Raw genomic sequence first — 12,277 nt, 5'->3', positions numbered from 1 at the left:
AATGCTTTACAATTTCAATTTGAGGGTTGAGAAATAGCTGATTGAGCTGTAAGTAACTTGAATCAGATGTGGCAGTTTGTGTTTTGTTTCCATATTATTTCACTCAGATCATGCAGTTGTTGAAGCTGCAGTATTATAAAAAAAAAAAAAGCATTGTTGCTTATACCACTTACCAAATACATAAATTCAGGTTTTTGCTTATTTTGCAGATGGTATTCTGTAGAATTTACTCAAAATTTTTGAAACTTTTCTTTACTGGCTATTGAGCAGAACCACGCTGATGCAGAAAAATGAGGATCACTCTTCACTGTCTCTTGAATTAGTGAGTGGCAGTGAAACCTGCCATGCAGAGAAGCACTAGAAGGAGTTTTCCTCAGAGTATCTATCAACAGTCAAGTTACTATGGAAAGACATTGCAGAGGTTCCTTTCTTTGCCCAAAGGAGATGAGAACATTGATGTGTTCCATTGATGTGGGTTGCTTACTGTCCTCTGTATGCTCAAAAACAGAACTACTAGTGCCTTTCGTAACTTCATCAATATCTGAACATCATCAAATATGCTGTTCTTCTGTCATCGCAGCCATAACTTCTTCCTGCTCCAACTAGAAGAATCTCATCACAGCATGCACTTGAGGTAAATCAGCAAACTCTACGGTACAGTGACTGAGAGGAGTTCATCTCCTTAACTGCCTTAGCATTCTGTCTCAGTAGTGTGAATCACTTCTGATGATTGATGTGAGGCAACAAAAAACCTCTCCCGAAATTCCCAAAAGAGGGATTCAGGTACTTTGGATGGTTTATTCTAGATCCCTTTTAAATCTTTAGAAGGGCAAAGGAGTATTTATTAGCATTTCTCATCTCAAAATGCAGAAAGATGTAATTCTTTCAGCCTGAAATACATACCTGTATATAGGAAGCAATCAGGCTAGTATTTTTGACAGCAGGAACACAAAATCTCATTATTACCAACCTCATTTATTCTTTAGAGTTCAGGACAAGTCTGTTCAAGGGAGGAAAGATGAATGAAAGGATAAAAATGAGAAGTAAAGAGTTCTTCCTTTCTTGGAAAAGGAGAAGATAGTATGACCTTGATGTAATGAAAGGAATTTAAAAACAAGTTATTCCTAACAGCATGTTTCGGATTGATCTTCCAGAAACTGTTTTGTTGTTCAGCTATTTCCATGAGGAAAACCAATGGACAAAATCCTCATAAATGCTTTTTTTTTCCTTGAATTTTACATTGGATCTCTCTCTCCTACTAAACTGCTACACAAATAGAAGTAATCCTCTCTTCTACACCCCTGAAATGTCAATAGATGATTTCACACTGTGCGGTATACTGAAGGTGATCTGGAGTCTTTTTTTCCAGTGAATAGAATCTTTCCCTGGTGAAAGAGGATATCTCAAAGGCAGCCCTCTCTTGATATTAGAGGCCCTAGACAGATTCCTGTTTGAAAGGAACCTGCAATAAGCTGAGTCATGCTGCTTCATCTGAGTTGATTTGCTCTGATACTTTCTATTGCTTTGAGCTAGAAAATAATATTGACTTTGGAAGTGTTAGTAGTGTTCGTAGGCTTCAACACATCACCTGAAATTAAGCCTGTACTGCTGTGTATGGCATTGTAGTTACGAATTGTAAGTAACAAGTACTAGCAACTTGAAAAGTTCCTGAGATTCAAGGGATTGCAAGTTATATGATAAAAAAGAACCTTCTATTCACAAGGGAAGAAGAAAGAAGAAATGTGATTTTAATTACGCAGTCTTTTTGTGATAGAGTCTTAGCCAGGAAGTCCAGAGCGGTAATCATCTGCATTGAATGTGTTCTTTTTATTATATTTTCTCTTCTTTTAGTTTTATCTTGTATCCTCTGCCTCATTGGAGGAGGAGCGTATAAACATCATCCTGGACACATCTGTTGGCCAAGTACATGTATGTGTGTGTTGGTCAGTTATTCTTTCCAAACAGAGACCTTCTTTCACAAAAACATGCGTGTGGGATGAAAAGACTGAACCTGACTCTAACCTTTGAAAGGTGATCTGAAATAATAAAAAAGGCAATGCTTTGTCAAATCAGAAGATATAGGAACACATCTTGGTCTTGTGTTGTTGAAAAGTCATGAAATTCCCATTAAAAGACAATCTCAATTTTTTTCTGTGAAATAGTCTTGCTATTTAGAGCAAAACGTCTTACCATCGCCATATTCAGTGTCATCAGAAGAACCAAGAAGCAGAGCATCTTTCTGCCTGCCCAGGCAGTTTCTTCGGAAGAAACTTGCTGAATTTTCTGTTTTAATTACTGTAGGAAATCAGGTTCTGTCCTCGATGGCTTTATCTGTCACCTGTTTAAAAAAAAAACAGGAATTTTTACTGTCTGCTACTCTAACTGCAGAAACTAAAGATGCCTTTTGAAAAAAAAATATTATTGTTGTGGTTTCAATGATGAAACCTAGCTTTTTTTTCCAACTTCTTGTATTATTTGGAGCATAATGAAGGAGAGTTTATTTGAGGAGGGGGAAGCTTATAATTGAAGGACACATGAGATGCCTAACCATGTAAAGCTGTTTTGTTCAGGTGTGTGCTCTACAGGAGAGGGTGAGGAAACACTGCCAAGAAACACATCTAGACAAAATTGCCCCAAAATCACTTAAGTGAAGTTGTGTCAAACGTAATGAGGCATACCTTCTTGGTTAATTATTGGATCATATTCTACCTTGTGTCTTGAGAGCAGTGAGGAACACACTGTAGGTAAAATGATAGTGCCTCATCTGAGGCATGCAGATCAATAGCTACCCTACATGCAAATAGCAGACACCCTTGCTGTTATGCAGAAGGTGTTGCAATGGATAATAACCAGTAAACACATACACAAGCAGCTATGCATATAATTAATTTTGTTTTAAGTCCAGCAACTTCTAGTTCTGTTTTGTTGCATGTCCATGCTGCTGATAAAATTTCACAGTCTTATCTGCTTTTAGGATCTATGAAGACAATTTCAGCTCTCCTAATCATTCTATTTTTGTTGTTCAAGTAATAACAATTAACTTCTAGGACATCCAGGTTTTCAAGAAGAAAGAGGGAATATTTTAGAAATCCAGAAACCTGATCCAGGAACTTGAGCACGTTCTTAGCTTCCACAGCAATCATAATGTGCCTACGTTAAGTCAGAGGTGGTCACAAGAGCGTTAAACTGCTGTCAGTGTTTGATCTGATTTTGTGAATAGAGTAGAATATTTGAGATTTGATTAAGGCCGTTACAGAGGAGTTGAGGGTGGGGTTAGGAAGTCGTTAGTGAGGGAAACATTCAGGTAAGTATGATGGTTTCTTCTTATAGAGATATGGGGAGATGTTCACTGCATTGCAATAGATGCCATTTTTAAATCACTTGAGAGAAAGTGAACAGAGGAGAGATTTGGAATTTTTTTTTTCCAATAAATGAGCACTTAAATGTTTTTGGGATTCCCCCCCCCACCTACATCTACTTATAACAAACTGAGAGAACTTTCTAGACAAAACATACTATAATCTCATCTATTGGTAGATGTCTTAAAAGTCTTGAAAGTTCCCAGCTCAACACTTCGGGGTTGGTTTTTTTTTGGCATCAGAGCATGAAAAAACTGCATGTCTAGTACTCATCTCTTTTCATCCTCCCCTGTTGCAGTGACTATGTGTATGTCTCTGTGTCACAGAAAATGAGGGAATGCAGATCATTATTCAAGAAGTTACCAACTAGCACTTTTCCTTCCCCTCCAGTCTTTCTGCCTCCCTATCCTGGAAGTATGGAGTCCCTGCCTCAGCCTACCGCTTCATTCTTTTTCCAGCTGCCCACAAAAGTAAAGAACCAGTGTGAGAGTTTGAAGAAAGAATCCGCTCAGAGGACTGAGTCTCAAGCAAAAGCTCCAGGTTGCAGACTCAGAAAGAAACTTCCTTTGGGGAAGGATCTGCTTCCAGGATTTGCTCGTCTCTTTTTCCTTGGGCAAACAGAGTTCTTGAAGCAAACAACAGGGTTGCAGGTAGGTAGGGCCCCTTTGAACAGCCATCCACTCAGGTGTGAAGGATGGACTTTATGCTGTTTCTCTATGCTATTTTTTTGTTGATGTTGTCTTCCACTTCTCTAGGCTGAGAGAAGGAAAGAGTGTGAGCAGTTTAAAGAAAAAATGTGGGGGAGAGAGAGGAGAAAAAAATATCTTGGGCACTTGGAAAGAATGTTTTTATGCCTCTGTGTAAGCTTCCTGTCCATGGGGTCATATTTGTACTTCAGTTTTTTTAAGCACTAATGACATTCTTTGTCTGGCCCTTTTCTAGACAGGAAACTAAGTCAAGAGCAGAAACTGGTGGCTGGGGCCAAGGTAAGGCCAGTGATTGTAGGTGGCCCGTAGCCACATAATTTTCATCTCCTCCCTGTCTCTTTACATCATTGCTAGGTTTGAATGTGCAGTAAGGTGGAGGCCACCAGATGGGTTTGAAATCCGACTTCATTCCCAGCACTGAAAAATCTCCCCAGTTCTAAATGTGTAAATATGTTCGTCCTTCAGAGGAGCCAGGTGGCTGCTGGGTTTAAGTCCTTTCTTTGTCCATGTGGAGGAAATAGGCTGGGATGCCCTGGTTAAGGGGATGTATTACTAACCCACATGATCAGCAATCCCCCAGGCCCAGAGAAGGGGAATCGGTAGAATCAGCTCAGGTAAATTCTGCCTTCCTTGCCTCATGCTGTGCAGAGCAACAACCTCTTCCTTGCAAACACTGGTAGCCCACAGTCAGAGCTTTCTTTCTCCAGCTATGTCATTGCTGGCACAGGAAGTTTATTCTAAATTTCCTTTTGATTTTTTAGCAAAAGGAATCACTCAAACTGGCAATGAGATTCTAAGGAGATTTTACCAGTTCCTCTTTCATACTGAGTTGAAGTCATTTGGAACTATGTTACGTGCATTATTACTTTGGTGCATCTTGTGACTCTTCTCTCCCTCTTCATTCCCTCCAAATTGCTTCAGGACACCTTCTAACCTTTATACTGCATCACAAGCCTTCAGCAGAAGATCTTGAGAACCATTTATGTTGCTGGAAGATGACTGGGTTTGGATCTTGGCCTTCCTTAAGAAGGATCTCCTGACAAAAATGGGATTGGGAAAGAAATGACTCCTTTTTCCATCACACAGAGCCACCCTAGAAATGGAGGTCTAGGCAGAAAATTGCTTCTAATGCATCATTCTTTAGGAAATTTGTTTGACCTCCCATGATCCTTTTGTTACAATGTCATAAAGATGTCTTTTCTAAAACCTAAATCTGGCATCTTCGTATATGAAGATCAAGTCAATAAATCCCAAGTTTACAGGCCTAATAATGTGATCAGATATTGCTGTCCCCTGCGTAGGAGATGCCATGTGAATCTGTGAAACAGGGTCCTGCTGTGGTTCAGACTGTTACATTTGTAAAGCCTTTTCTACTTACAAATAATTTAAATTATTAGCAATAATATTAATAAAGGTTCTTGTGAAAGTGGTATTTGATTAGGCTTCTACCTCTCAAGTTTATGTAAATACAGATTTGAGCTAAAAATGTCACAATGGCAGTATGGGAAGTACTCCATCTTTTGAGGTTTCCTGTGGTTTTGTGTCGAGAAAAGGTACCTTGGAAGTGTTGAGAGCTGTGGAAGTGGAAAAACTTAGATGATTTTTTTTTTTCTTTTTTCCTTTGAGTGAAAAGTTGTTAGAAAGCAGAAAGCTTAAATTGTTTTCCCCCTAAGGGATTCTGTAGTCAAACTTAATTAAATGCCTTGTGAGATCTCAAAAACCTCATATTTGGCAGTAGTGAACAACACATGCGCATGCCTATGTACTTGTTCTTCTCACTATAGGAAATCAGTTTTGAAGAATAGGACTTAATTTTAATATTCAGGTTAGGAAAGGGGAAAGCTTTGTTCTGAAGCTGAGTGTGGGAAGGGGTGGCAGGAGGGTGAACAGGACCCTCTGGCAGTTGATAAAGAGCACTTCTGTTTTTCTACTTCTGGCAGCTGGAGTAAACTAGTCAGATGCCTGTGCTTGAATCCAATTAATTTCTTAAATCAGTTACCATAAAACATTGTTTTTTAACTAATGCCTAGATCTGTCATTAAGTTCACTAGTGCATTTAAATAGTTGAACAGTCTTAACGTAGCCCTGAGGCTACTGCTTCACTGGAGTTTTGACTTCTTACTATGCTGGAATGCATTGCGGTCTTAGCACATTCTAAAAATAATTGTTCAGATGGTGCTGTTTGAGTACATACTTATGTAGTGAGCCATTTTTACTAGACTTTCTGAAATTTGGCTCTCTGGATGGCTTTTTAATACCCTTTTTTTTTTTTCTGTGAATATCAGACTACTTTGTCTTGCTGCTTCTGTGGTTATCGAGTAAAATGCTAAATTTATAACTGGATATTTTTAGAAAACTGATGGTCATATGCATGTGTTAAACTGAGCTCTCTTTAAACTTCAGAATTCTCAAGTGTAACTGTGGTTTCATAGTTTAATGTATCAAATTCGATACTTTTTAAAATATGTGGAAATATGTATGTGATTACCTTAAAATTGAGTAGTTGTTATAGGTACAGACATGAATTGTGTGCTGAACAGGAGTAATCTAGAAGGTATAAACTGAAGATCTGTGGGGTTCAGAAATAAATACTAACATCTGTGGGTAGAGATTTGTGCCAGCAGTGCTTTTAGTTGATAATACCTGTTTTAAGAACTTCTGGTCCATTTATGGTTTGATATATTTTGTGCCTTCCTTAATAGGAATACTTGCGTCAGCCACAGTTTTTGATCACTTTGTTCTGTAGTATAAGGTAAATTAAGTCATCAAATACTTACGAACACTAAATACTTGTAATAAAATAATAGGGGCACTGAGAACTATTTCTAATGTTATTGTCTCAGTTGCTAAAATGACTACTCCACCCCTCCTCTTCATAATCACAATTAGAAGAAGAGGAAAAAAAATCCAAAAAACTAAACAAACAAACAAAAAACCACACCACCCAACAAACAAAAAAAACCCTATTGCTTTTCTGCAGTCAATATTTTGATACTTCTTGTCTGTCAGCATTGTGTTAGCATATTACTATCATGCTCTGAGTTCTGCAACTGGAATCCTGGGTTCTTGATACATCTTTTGAGCAATAACTCCTGCTTTTGTGTTACTAAATAATAAAGATGTCTAAAACCATTTTCTTCTTGTTTATATTATACTTAATTGTATGAGTATCAAGTGGCTCTCTTCTGACTGACTCCAGAATGCCAGGAAACATGGAAAACCAGCATATGATTTTACAGGTTTTTAATCCTCAGCACTAATAGAATTTCACAAGGTAGACTTGTAGTGTTCTTATTTTTCCTCTTTCTGTTCCTTTTAAGATTCCTTGAACATTTGAGCTACCTAACTCACTTTATGTAATCCTTTACATCTTCTTGACCAAATGCCAGGTCCTCCTAATTGTTTCATAGCCAATCAGTAAAATCCTGCTGGCTGACACCTCTTTTTTTTTTTTTTTTTTTTCCTGTCTCTGAAGAGCTATCTTGTTTAACCTGAAAGATTTGCTTTCTTCTTTCCACCTTCTGTCTACCCTCTGTGGCTTATGTTGCAACTCTTTCTCTGTTATGGGATGCTTTGTGAGTGAGGAAGCCTTCTGTAAAGATCACTAAATTTGGGGGAAAATCTTGCTCCTTCACCCAGAGCTAAACCTGTTATTTGTGTGAGATGCTTTCTCTGTACAGAGTAATTTAAGGAAGGGAGATGTATCAAAAAATATGTTAATGGTGTTGATTTTATAAAAAAGAAAATGAGAATAAAGAGATTAGGTTCTTGGGTGTTTCTGTTCTCTTGCTTTGCAGTGAGGGAGATGGATAACAAAAGAGCCGTAGTTTACTATGAACTTCTGAAAGCCAGACTGGTTGGATTTAATTTCTCCAGTCCTGTTTGCATGATTTTGGGATTTGAGTGGGTAGCAGTGACAAAAATCCTTTTTCAGCTCTTTTGTTATTGAGGAGAGTAAATGGGTACTTTGGTTTGCCAGACCACTGTTATTGATTCCTGGAAGAATTAATGTAATTTAGAGGCTAGTTTAGAAAAATATTTTTTAATTGAAAACTGGAAAAAGGCATTCTCTGGAAGCAATGGTAACAGACAGTTGAACCCTTCCAGTTTTGTTTCTTGCATGGATTTTGTGAAGAATTGGCGGCTGCACAGCTCCTAAGCCAGGTCCATAAGTTGGTGTCAGCAACATGAGGTGAGTTGGTGGGTTGTTTCAGGAATTGTTGGGTTTTTCTATTTAAGAAGCTGGGTTGTTTAAATGGCATGGAAGGCATTGTGAATTAACTATTTAAAAAATGATTTTGAAAACCATGTTGAATTTGTGTTTCTTACTGGTGACAGTGATGCTTCCCTAATCATTTGTTAATTTGCTTTGAGGAATATAAAATTATTGTCCTATATTGTTTAATATCTTCGATCTGCTCTCGTTTCCTTTTCTCTCTGCCTGGTAGAAACGAGTATTTCTTGCTTTTTCTATGTACCGATCAAGTGGATGTCAGGAAAATGTGAGTTTTAGGCTTTTCTTACAGAACAGTAAAAGATTGTCAGCAAATGTGTACTAGGGGGTATATACATGAGGGCAGGCACTCATTAGTCATTAGAAATTAATATGACCTTAAGTAATCTGTATTGTCATGACCATATAGGGAAATTAACTGTGTCTCTCTGGTCTTAGTTTTTTTTTTTTTTTTTTGGTGAAAAATGAAAAGACTTGTCAAACAAAGTGATAGAGAAGCTGTCGATGAAATGGTAGGTCAGCATATTTTTGTAGTTTTAATACTAGTAAAAACATGATGGGATTTTCTGCAGCTTATGCACTTTTTTAAGATGTTACCTTGATTAAAATTGTTTTAACTGCCTAGGCAGCTTGCAAACTTTTTGCTTCTTGTTGGTAGGAAACCTTTGTTAAAAACACAAGGTAAATACAGTGTTCTGTGTGGGGCTACAGGAGAATGGAAAGATTGTTTGGACATGTTTCGCAGAAATTACTGACAGTTAGCAGATTCTTACCTGTTTTTCCAAAGCTTCATTCCTTATAGCTAAAGGAAGGCTTAAAGCATAAAATCAAGAAAGCTCCTTAAGGTAGAAGTTTAATTCTGTTCTTATGTTTTATTGTCGCACAATTGTATATCCTGATGCTTACCAGGAGGGAGGGTATTATGGAAGGCTAGGAAATAATGTTTAATGTGGAGTATAAGTGAAGTAGTGTGTGAATGAGAAATGTTGGGAATTACCTTGAACACACATAAGCTGTGACTTGGGAAAGCATCCTTATCTGTTCAAGCGTTTCAGAGGAATTTCACACACTTGCTGCTGGCATGCATTTAGAACTTTTCAGAACAGTAAAATCTGAAATACTTTAAAAAATGTTTTCCTGATCTCTGGTAGTACTTTGCATTAGATGAGAAAATAATGAAAAATTAATTTGCAAAATCTTTGAGTACATGTATAAATGATGGAGAGACGAAGTCAGACTGAAGGATGTAAGAGTAAACGAATAGCTGACTTCAGCACAGCTGCTGTGTATAGACGGAATGTTCCTGGGTGACTTCAGGACTGCAGAGAAATCGAGGCTGAGCTGGATCCTGGAACAGTGCAGGAATTGGAATAACAAGCAGCCAGCTAATGTAGAAACTCTCCCTTAACAGGCAGTAGACTTGACAGAAAATCACTTGCAGCAGCTAAGCTCTCTCCCCCTGCACTGAAACTAGTAAAGTTGGACTCCTATAGTTTTGTAGCTCATGTGGTTACGTTCTCTGGTATCTAATAAAGTGTAAGTGCTGATTTGAAGCTTTATTATGCCTTGGACACTAGTTACGTTTATCACTTACTGGTGTCTTAAAACAGTTGAGTTAATGCTGCAACTTTTTTTTAAGGGGAAAGTAGGGACAAGTTAGAAGGACTTCTGGACTTACCAGTTTATTTTTATGTAGCTTTTTAAGAGCTTGTATATCGTTGAAAGCAGTAACCCTCTGGATCTAGTTGAAATTAGAAATAGGTTAAAAATTGATAAAGACATTTACAGAAATAACTTATTAGTCCATTTCCTAATTCATCAAGGGTAGTTGTAAAAATTAGAATGTGCTATAACAAACTTTTTAGCTTTTCATGTGTTAATCTCTTCTCAGTTTTACCTCTGTAGTATCCTAGAATACAACTAATATTTTTCATACATTGTTGAATTTGTCTGACCTTTTTTAAACAGTATTTACAAAGCTCCTGATGAAATTATTTTCTTTGAGGATTTTAGGGAACAATAATGCTTTATTGTGTTATGTTGAGGAGTGTTCCAGTAAGTTATTTCTGTTGTGGCATTTTTGTTCCCACTATGTTTGTACAGGTAATCTTTTAAGTATCTGTTCCCTTGTGTTAATGATAAATTTCATTGACAATTTTTTTTTTTTTAGCTATTCTTCTCTATATTTGCATCCACTTTGGAAGCTTTTCCCATCTGTCCCTGTTGAAAGAGTATGCTAGTCAGGTCTCTGAAATACTTCATTTTTAACTAGTTCATAACTGTTTGGTTTTTTTTTTAAATAAAGCAGTTTTGCAAATGAAAAAGATGAACAGTAATGCTACGTTTGTTCAGAGACTAAATGCTGAAGAAGAATCAAGGAAACTTTTGTCCCTGTATCAGTCCTCGCATTATTCTCCACAAATACATTTGAGTCTTCCAAGTAATACGTATCTCCACTACTAGCAGTCAAACCAGTGCTTCCAGTGTGGCAGTACTTCAGCTGCAGGGTGTTTTGCTTGTCTCTCCAGGTAATCTTAACGCCCAAATTCCTGCTTGTAGTTGAACTTAAGTTAATTTTTTTCAGATTAATTTTCTGCCTCCTTCAAAAACTTTTAAAAATTATAATTTTGGTGGCAGTATAATAATCATAAAGAGCTACATTTCTCACCCATTCCTTAAAACTTTAAGTTAAACATTTTTCTGTGGGCTTTAACACCATATATGAATGGATGAGATAAATCTGGACTCTTCACTTCCCCATACATTTAGGCAGTGAATGATTTATATTGTCACGTCTTGTCACCCTGAACTACCATCTGTTTTGTGTCCCTCTTGGAGCGCCTACTGTTTCAGAATGTGGCTTGCTCTGTGATTCAGTGTACTTTATAAAGAAACTCCTTGCTGCCTTTATGTAAATACTGAAGTGTATGCAAGATATTGTGACTTGACTAGCTGTTCATATTTGTTTCTTTGCACAAAGTGCAGAATTTTAGATTGAAGATATTGGAGAACGATGTTGTCTAAGGCCTTGGTTTAGTGAATAGTCTCACCACTCTGACTGGCATGTGATATTCAGTTATTGTCAGGACACTCCTTGTAAAATTTTTTATGCGGACTGTACTGGAGTAAATAATTTAGTGACTGGCTTTCTGCGAAGCGGGTGTTCTTGTTGCCTAAAGGATTTTCTTTTTTTTTTTGGCTCTAGCTAAGAGCAAATACAATAAAACTGCAAGAATCCCATATTTCTTTCCCCCTTCTTTGCTACTGTGTTTCCTCTTTTAATTTCTGGCACAATTAAGAGATTTTTATTTACTTAGCAAACCCCCCCCCCCCCCCCCCCCCCCCCAATCAGAGAATCCTTACAGGTTAGATAAACCTGGAAAATAGATGGCTTTCAATAGGATCCATCATCTAATTTATGAAATACACTAATCTTGATACTTAAAAAAAAACAACAAAAAAAAAAACAAAACAAAAAAAACCCCAAAAACCCAAAAAAAAAAAAAACAACCCACCAAAACCAAAAATCAACCTTGACCTCTAGCAAAATACAGGAATATATAATTCTGTGAAGTCACTATAATTTCTGAGTTAAAATGTAAGGCATTATGAATGCTGTCTCTACCTCCCCCCTCAAATCTAAACTTCAGTTTAGTCTGTATAAAATAATTCAGGATGTTATTTTTTTTCCCCTTTCTTCTTGATGCCAAGAAGGAGACTTTGCTTGTTATATGAGACCCATGGATGGTGTTTCAGTACAGACATTAATTAAATTAATTTATAAATTGATGTAGTTTGAGATGTCTCTGCTGTTGGACTAGGTGACCTTTAAAGGTCCCTTCCAGCTGTAACCATTCTATGATTCTATAAGCCAAGGGGTTTTATCTACACCCCAAATAAACTTTAATGTCCTCATTTGCACTCAAAAGTTGAAAATTATTCCCTCATATTTTTTTAGTTAAACATTCAGAAGCTTG

At 37.1% G+C, this 12,277-nt stretch overlaps 1 protein-coding gene across 6 annotated transcripts in view; it reads left to right on the top strand.

Annotated features, from left to right (window-relative positions):
* TSC22D1 (TSC22 domain family member 1) overlaps window positions 1-12,277 on the top strand; it is a 94,819-nt gene that overhangs the window by 34,371 nt on the left and 48,171 nt on the right. For 2 of the 6 annotated variants that reach the window (XR_015261674.1, XR_015261672.1), the window contains 2 exons: window positions 3,818-4,009; window positions 4,988-6,995. The exons of 2 other annotated variants lie outside the window; for them this stretch is intronic. The gene's annotated coding sequence lies outside the window, so the exon portion shown is untranslated. Of the gene's footprint in view, window positions 1-3,749; window positions 4,010-4,987; window positions 6,996-12,277 lie in introns of those variants that run through there. 2 more of the 6 variants (XR_015261671.1, XR_015261673.1) reach the window with 2 other exon arrangements.

This window comes from Chlamydotis macqueenii, chromosome 1 (genome assembly GCF_036417535.1).
Source record: "Chlamydotis macqueenii isolate bChlMac1 chromosome 1, bChlMac1.mat, whole genome shotgun sequence".
Lineage (NCBI taxonomy): Eukaryota > Metazoa > Chordata > Aves > Otidiformes > Otididae > Chlamydotis > Chlamydotis macqueenii.
This window is presented reverse-complemented; position numbering and strand designations above follow the sequence as displayed.